Source organism: Alexandromys fortis, unplaced genomic scaffold (genome assembly GCF_014885135.2).
Source record: "Alexandromys fortis isolate MF-2015 unplaced genomic scaffold, M_Fortis_MF-2015_v1.1 scaffold_47, whole genome shotgun sequence".
Taxonomy (NCBI): domain Eukaryota; kingdom Metazoa; phylum Chordata; class Mammalia; order Rodentia; family Cricetidae; genus Alexandromys; species Alexandromys fortis.
The window spans coordinates 5,426,780-5,434,722 of NW_026067957.1; positions in this window are offsets into that span (position 1 = coordinate 5,426,780).

A 7,943-nucleotide genomic window follows, 5' to 3' on the forward strand; every position below is an offset into this window, starting at 1 on the left:
TCTCAAGGTGGCTGCGCTTCAGGTACAAAGTATTTCAGTGATGGGTGAAGTCCGTTTTCTTCTGCCCCGTCCTTCTTTTTGGCTTGCACCCTTGGGAGAGCATCCTCACCCTTGGAGAGGCAGGACGAAAGCAAAACACCACAAGCTTATGTTCTATCACTACGGCTTGCTGCGGCCACAGCACTGTTCAAGCCGGACCGCCAGGCTGTTTAGCTGGAGGCCAGCATTCCCACGCTCAGCCGGGATTCCCACGCTCAGCTGTGTTCCCATGTGGAGCTGAAGTTCGCTTGCCTCGTGGTGTCAAGAGAACCGGAGGGCTTGTCGGCTGCTCTTTGGTAAAGGCTTTAGAACATCCACTGTCAGGTCAGTGGCTGGAAGACATGGGGGAAGGTGGATGAGCGTCCCCTTGGTCATTGACGAGGTGAAGATCTAGAAATCAGGCTTGGGAAAATGGTAGTCACGGGTATGTATGATGTATAGGCAAGAGGACTTCTCGTCGGTTCTCTTTGTCCATCTTGCTTGTGAGGCCGGGTTTTTTTGTTTGTTTGTTTGTTTCTGTGTTGTAAACTATGTTGTGTCCCAGGATGGCTGGTCCGTGAGAGGCCAATTCTCCTGTCTCCTCAACTCACCCCAGGAGCGCTGGGATTCCAGATGTTTACCACCACATCTGCATCTTTCCCTAGGTCCTGGGGGTTGAACTCAGGTGGCAGGCTTCTGAGCTGATCTTTGTGCCTGAGGCGGAGAGTCATTCATGCCTGCTCAATTGTCTAAGCATGGCCCCTAAAAGGACTCTTCCCACTTAAGTGTTCCAGTCATTTTCCTTCATTGTTGAAATTGTGCCCTTTTGGTTTTGTGTCACAACCAACCAGGCCAGGTGGCACTTGCCTATGATCCCAATACCCAGGAAGCAGAGCTGGGAGGATCACAAGTTCAAGGCCAGCTTGGACCATAGTTTCAAACAAAACCAAACCTCAGAGTGCCGCATTGTGCCGTCAATTAAACCACTGTGCTTTAAAATGGCTACTTTGTGAGACGTCCCCAGCAGTGCTCGCAGGTGGGCCTGAGGGCTCCTGGGAGAGGAACTGATGCTGCAGGTAATTCATGGAGCAGGCTGCTAGGATTTTGGAATACATCAAAGAGGATCATTTTCTGGGGCAAGGTTTGAATGTCAATACGAACAGGAGGATAATTGGGCTATGAGGATGACTCAGTGGTTAAAATCTCTTGCCACCAAGCCTGATGGAGCCAAGTTAGATCCCTGGGACCCACATGGTGGAAGGAGAGAACGGAATTCTGGAAGCTGCCCTTTGATTTCTATGTGTGTGCTGTGGCACTAGCCTTAACACACACACACACACACAGCTGGTTTTAAAAAGATGAGGGCCAGACTGTGGTGGCGCATAACTTTAAACCTAGCACTCAGGAGGCAGAGACAGGCGGATCTCTCTGAGTTCAAGGCCAGCCTGGTCTACAGAGCAAGTTCCAGGACAGGCTCCAAAGCAACAAAGAAACCCTGTCTCCAAAACCGAAAGCCAAAAACCAAACCAAAAAGATAAGGATAACCTCTCTCTCTCTCTCTCTCTCTCTCTCTCTCTCTCTCTCTTCTCACATATGCATGCATAGGACAGGCTAGGGGCTTCAGGAGTCTTCCTCTATTGCCCTCCATTTTATTTTATTTTATTTTATTTTATTTTATGTGTTATGGGTGTTTTGTCTGCATATAGGTCTATGTGCTGCTTGCGTGGCTGGGTAGGGCAGGCATCTTGAACTGGAGTTACAGATCGATGTCTTATCAGGGCTGGAAATGGAACATGGGTCCTCTGAAAGAGTAGCCAGTGCTCTTAACTACTGAGCAATCTTTCCATCCCCCACTAGCATTTTTGTTGTTTGTTTGTTTTAGTGGGATCTTTCACTGAATCTGAAGCTTTGATGGTTGGTTTTGTTTGGGGGCTAGATTGACTGGCAAGTTTGCTCCCAAGACCAACATTAGGGTTATAGGCATACGTACGTGGCCATGCTTGGTTTTCATGTAGGTGCCAGGGGTTAGAGTTCAGGTGTTCTTGCTTTTCCAGTAAGTGCTTGTGATGGATATTCTTGGTTGTCAACTTACTACATCTGGAATAGCCAATGCAGGTACCGAAAACTCGTTCACCGGTATACCTGTGAGAGATGTGTAGGGAATTCCAGATGCAGGCAAGTTGACAACCAAGAATATCAGGCATCCCAGTACTCTTAATCACAGAGACATCCCCCAATTTCCTTCTTCATTACCAGGATTCCTGTTGACTGCTCACCGGTGAGGTTTAAAGCAGAGGGAGTCCGTTGTGGCCTACATGCTGGCATTTCTATAGCCCCAATGATCACCACGCTCTGCTCCATGGAGCTGTCATATAGGAATGGTGTTTGAAGCTATTAAAGTGGTAGAAATTTCTCAAAGGAGAGACGGTAGGGTAGGGGAAAAGAGGCTGAAAGCGAAGTCTAGGGCACAGTATCCGTGAAAGAAGGGTGCTCAGAGGCACACAGTGAAAGCAGGAGGATAGAATGGCCACAGAGAAGAAGGAAAACAAACGTCACAGAAGCCAAGACGGGAAAGCATGTGCAATTACATCATAGCCAGGAACCAATGAGACCTGGGATGTATCCTTTCCACAGCTCTCCAGTGTCCTCAACAGGAAGTCGGAAGGAACATTAGGGAAGAAGGCTCAGTGGAGGGATGGAAGATATATGTCAGAGAAGTGCGTGCCAACAAGAGGTAAAGAAGTACAGACGGCAGAGTTGGCTCTGGAGGAGAGATGGGAAAGCAGAGGGCGAGCCAGAGGGAAACCTAAGTGTCACAATATAGGACCGACTGAACGACTGAACGTGTCTAAGAACCGATGTGGGACTCAGTGGGAAAAGGAATGGGGGCGCCATCTCCAGGAGGAGGGACACAGGGTCCTGAGCTTGGTGGAAGGACCAGCCACTGTGTTGGGAGGCAAGGGGGAGAGGTGGCTCCGGGTCTTGTCTCACACTCTGTTGTGATAGCATGGAACAGTTTATTTTTGGTGGTTCCACTTCTCGAAAGCTGATGGGGAGCCAGTCTCCTAAGAGCCAAGGAACTGGGCAAGGTAGGAAAGCAGAGGGCAGACATGGGAAGCTGATGGACATTGAACTTGAGACATGGCTAATGGAGACCCAGTGTCATGACTCAGTGGCTGAGAGAATGAACTGACGTTAGTCTGGATCAGTTTGGGGACATCTAGTCATTAATTCAGAGATGCTGGAGGAAACACTAGGCTCAGAGAAGCAAGGTGCTTTGTTTCTTTTCTTTTCTTTTTTCTTTTTTTCTCAAGACACGGTTTCTCTGTGCAGTCCTGGCTGTCCTGGAACCTGCTCATAGATCAGGCTGGCCTCAAACTCAGAGAGGCTGAGCTCAGATCTATGCAGATTCAATATGGAAGCCACTAACTCACTGTAGCTCTTTAGCCCTTGGAATGTTGCTACTTCAGACTGAGATGTGATATCTAGCTAACGCACATATTAGATTTCAAAGTACAAAAATAAATATTAACCCCCTTATTTATAAATATAAACTGTAGGCTAATTTTTTAATCTAAAGGATTGAATTGGACTATTTTTATCTAAAGGGTTGAATTAAAGACTATTAAAACTAATTTCACTTGCTTTATTTACTTAGGGTTTTTATTTCCTTTGTGTGATGCTTTGGTTAATACAGGATCTTTTTGTTTGTTTGCTTGTTTGTTTTTGGTTATTTGAGACTGGGTTTCTCTGTGTAGTCTTGGCTGTCTTGGAACTCACTCTGTAAATGAGGCTGGCCTCAAACTGAGAGAGCTGCCTGCCTCTACCTCTCAAGTGCTGGGATGAAAGGTGTGGGCCACCACCACATGCTAGGCAAACACTTTATTACCAAGTCACACCCTCAAGTCTCTGGTGTACATTTTTCCTTTTATTTTATTTCATGTGTATGGATGCCTCTGCTGAATCTATGTCTGTGTACCATTTGTAGGCCTGGTGCTTGCAGAGGGCCGAAGAAGGATATTACAGATGGTTGTGAGCCATCTTGTCGGTGCAGGGAATCTAACCCTTATCCTCTAGAAGAGCAGCCAATGTTCTTAACTGCTGAGTCGCCTCTCTAGTTCTCTCTAGTATAAGTTTTAAAAAATCATTATTATTGTTATTATGTTTATGGATGTTTTATTTCCATGTATGTGTGTGCATTATATGCGTGCCTTGTGTCCACAGAGGTTGGAAGAAGGCATTGGATCCCCTGGAACTGGAGTTACAGACAGTTGTGAGCTGCCATGTAGCTGGCATATTCTCTGGATAAGCAGGCACTGCTCTTAACTACTGCCCTATCTCTTTGGCTCCCTAAGATAAAAATTTAAACTACACATGTGGTTCACATTTTTTTTTTTTGGGTTGGGCAGCACTCTCGGGGCCTTGGTCAGTAACTTTTACATTCTGAAGATAATTGGCAGAAGTATGACAGAAAGGTTATAGGCAGCCAACTTCCACATGTACCAACACTGATTATTGCAAACCTTTCTCTTCCACTGAGGGGCAGGTAGATACACCTTGAAGCCGTGCTGACGGAGAAGGCATGCGCTCCTCTCATTGCCATTGTTCCCACAGCTGAGATGAATGACAGGGCTCACCCCTCAGATTATTTCCCTCAAGGTGAAGCTGGACACAGTGAACATGATGCTTGGAATTTTCCTTTGGCTGAGGAACTGTGGTTCACAGGAGTCATTGTGTGGGACTATCGGTCACTTCCCTTCTTGGAAGCTTGCATGGCGCCTTCTGGTTCCATGAAAGCTAGTTCTCAGAAAAGAGGAGTTCAGGGGAGATCCAGCTCAGGTCCTCCGGGTCCTGTGTCTGAAGTTCATGTGTCATCAGCAATAGGGACTTACCTTCCACATCTTGGGGGGAAACCCAAGGACAACAGCTGTAGCCTATAACATTTGGGGAGTCTCTTGAACAACCCTGACCAACAACACAAAAGATATGCTTATGTCTGACTGGTGTTGGGGTTTTTCTTGGGTCTATGGCTCTCTGAGGGAGCATTATCAGCTCAGATGGGAAATTTGTATTTAAATCATATATGGAATCTATAGTTACTGACTCCTTTGGCAATCCAGTGTTGCAGTCTGGAGAGAAGCAACTGTATTTTAGCCAGGGATTATGGGAGAAGACCCAACATTCACAGCTGTAGAAGACTTTTTTCCGAGTTTAAAAAACCTGATAGACGCTTAGCATTCACAAAACCCCAGGTTTGATTCCCACCATTGCATACTGGGAGTTGGGGTGCAAATCTGTAATCCCAACACTCGGGAGAAGGTGGCAGGAGGAGCCGAAGGTCAAAGTCATCCTTCAATACATGGAACAAATTCAAAGTCATTCTGGGATGAGACCCTATTTGAAGAGAAAATGAAGAAGAAGAAAAAGAAAAAAAAAAAGAAAGCAAACATCGAGACCAACTCAGGCTCAGCATGGTGAGGGAACTGAGGCTCCGAGAGGATGGGTAACCCCAGAGGCTTCATGGGGAAGAAACGGCAGAACAAGGCTTCTGAGCTCCAGGGATCAAAATCCAAAGCTTGTGTGATTCTCCGATCACCCTTCACCTTCTAAATAAAGTAACCAACTATAAGTCAGGAAACAAAGAGGGAAGCCTAGCTTCACTGGCTCCGGGAAAAGCTTCTGAAAGAGTGTGGCATCAATTAGGTGGCCATACTGTGTCCACAGTTGTGTCCCGGAGGCCCAGGTGAGGCTAGTTCTTTCAGCAGAACCTTTGTTCATTTGTTTAATTAATTAGCTTTATTACGTAGTGTTCTGCCTGCATGTATCCCTGCAGGCCAGAAGAGGGCACCAGATTTCATTACAGATGGTTATGAGCACCATGGGGTTGCTGGGCATTGAATCCAGGTTCTCTGGAAGAGCAGCCAGTGCTCTTAACCTCTGAGCCATCTCTCCAGTCCCCAAGGCTTCCTCTCTCAAAGCAATTTGATGAGTGTCTAAGGGCCTTGCCTCAGACCTGCAAGGCAGAACTCTGGAAGGAGGGAGGGCCTAGACTGTCTGTACTTATAAGCTTCGCGAAAAGCATAGCCCTTGATTTTCGGTCTGATTTGCAATTTGGGCTTGCAGATAGGTTTCGGGAGAAAGTGGAGAGTTTACTTAAGGAGTGGGCTTGGGGGTTCCTTAGGTAGTACTAATGGTTGCGTGCCGACTGATGAATGGCTCCGCAGCCTTCAGATGGCTGGAGTGCATCTCAGGTAAAGGGGTGAGTGCTGCCACCGCTGCTGTTGCTGTAAGCAAATGCAGAGGGGGGAATCTCAGGAAGGCCACATCACTGACTCTCTCCTTCTTCCTTTCAGCCCTTCAGTGTTATGATGTATCCAGCTGGTCCAGGATCTGGTGATTCCCCAGAGGGCTTCCCCGAACAGCCAAAGCTCCAGCCACAAATTGGAAATGGCACAGCTCAGACACTGGGTACTAGAACTGGGTGTACAATGCGGTCCTTCCTCCCTTAGGTCACGGCTGAGGCAGAAGACCGTGTAATAGACAGGGAAAGAGCAGTTCAAAGAGGTCTTTGGTTAGCACAGACTTGATGGAAGAACTGGCCTTCGTTTAAGTGACACACACTTTATCCAGACATCAGTCCCTTCTACGTGACTGGCTGTCTTATTTATTTTGAGACAAGGTCTTTGTAGCCCTGGCTAACTTGGAACTCAGAGATCTGCCTGCCTCTGTCTACAGAGTGGCCTGCCATGCTGCGCACTGCACCCCTGTGTCTGCGCTCTGTGCGCTGGCACCCAGTTCCTGAGCTTAGGGCAAGGGGGCTGGAGGTTAAAATACACAGACACTCACAGAGAGACAGAAACACGGGTCATCCTTGAATTCCCCAAGAATGCCCCCTTTATTGTGTTCAGGGGCAGATGGCATTTGCTGCCACCAGGAACTCCTGAAGGTCTCGTGCTCAGAGCAGCTGTAGGCACTCAGATCAGGAGATTACAAGAAATTCAGGATCTGGGGTCTCACTGCTCCCAACAGTGCCATGCCCAGCTTCAGTGTCCTATTGCTGTGATAAAAGACCTTGACCAAGACATTTTACAGAAGGAAGGATTTATTTGAAGTGTACAGTTCCAGAAAGAGTCACATCAGGCAGCAGGCATGCAGTAGAATGGGGGCTGATGGCTCCCATCTCAAGCTGCAAGCAGCCAAGAACACATTGAAAATAGCCTGAGTCTTTAGAGACCTCAGGGCCAGCCTCCAGTGATGACATATTGCTTCTAGCAAGGCCACACATCCTAACCCTCCTCAAACAGCCACCAGCTGGGGACCAGCTCTTCCAATGCTGGAGGCTGAAGGCTGACAAGCACCACCTTATTCAAACTACCACACTGACCTAGCATTGGGCACAATAGAGACGCAGGGCAAACACACTGACAGCCATACTTGGTTCCTGCTATTGAGGAGACCTCCTTTTATTCCATTTGGGCCACATCACTTTTACCTCATGATAAACACACTGTGCACCAGCCATTCAGTCTTGGTCCCTGACCTTGTGGCGTCTTTCCTCCCTCCATTTCTCTCTCCCAACGGGACACAGCTTCTCCCCACAACCCATTAGGAACAGGTGGGGGAAGTAAAAATCTTATGTGCCCAAAGCAAGGGAGAGACTCCATTTGTGATCTGGAATCTGAGCTGGACAGTAAAGGCGGGAAGAGGTGTGGGAATGAGGAAGAATTGTTCCCTGCCTTCTCAGCTTAGCAGAGCTGGTTACAGAAGTTATGGTCAGACGCCTTAGCAAAAAGTCCAGTTTTTCATACTACAGGAGAGGAAAGGGCTAAAAAGGGCATGCAGTGTTCCACACCTAGATAGTGGCAGAAGTCAGAATAAAACAGTGGGCCCTTAAAGATACCTTAGAGCCTCCAACAAGCCAACAA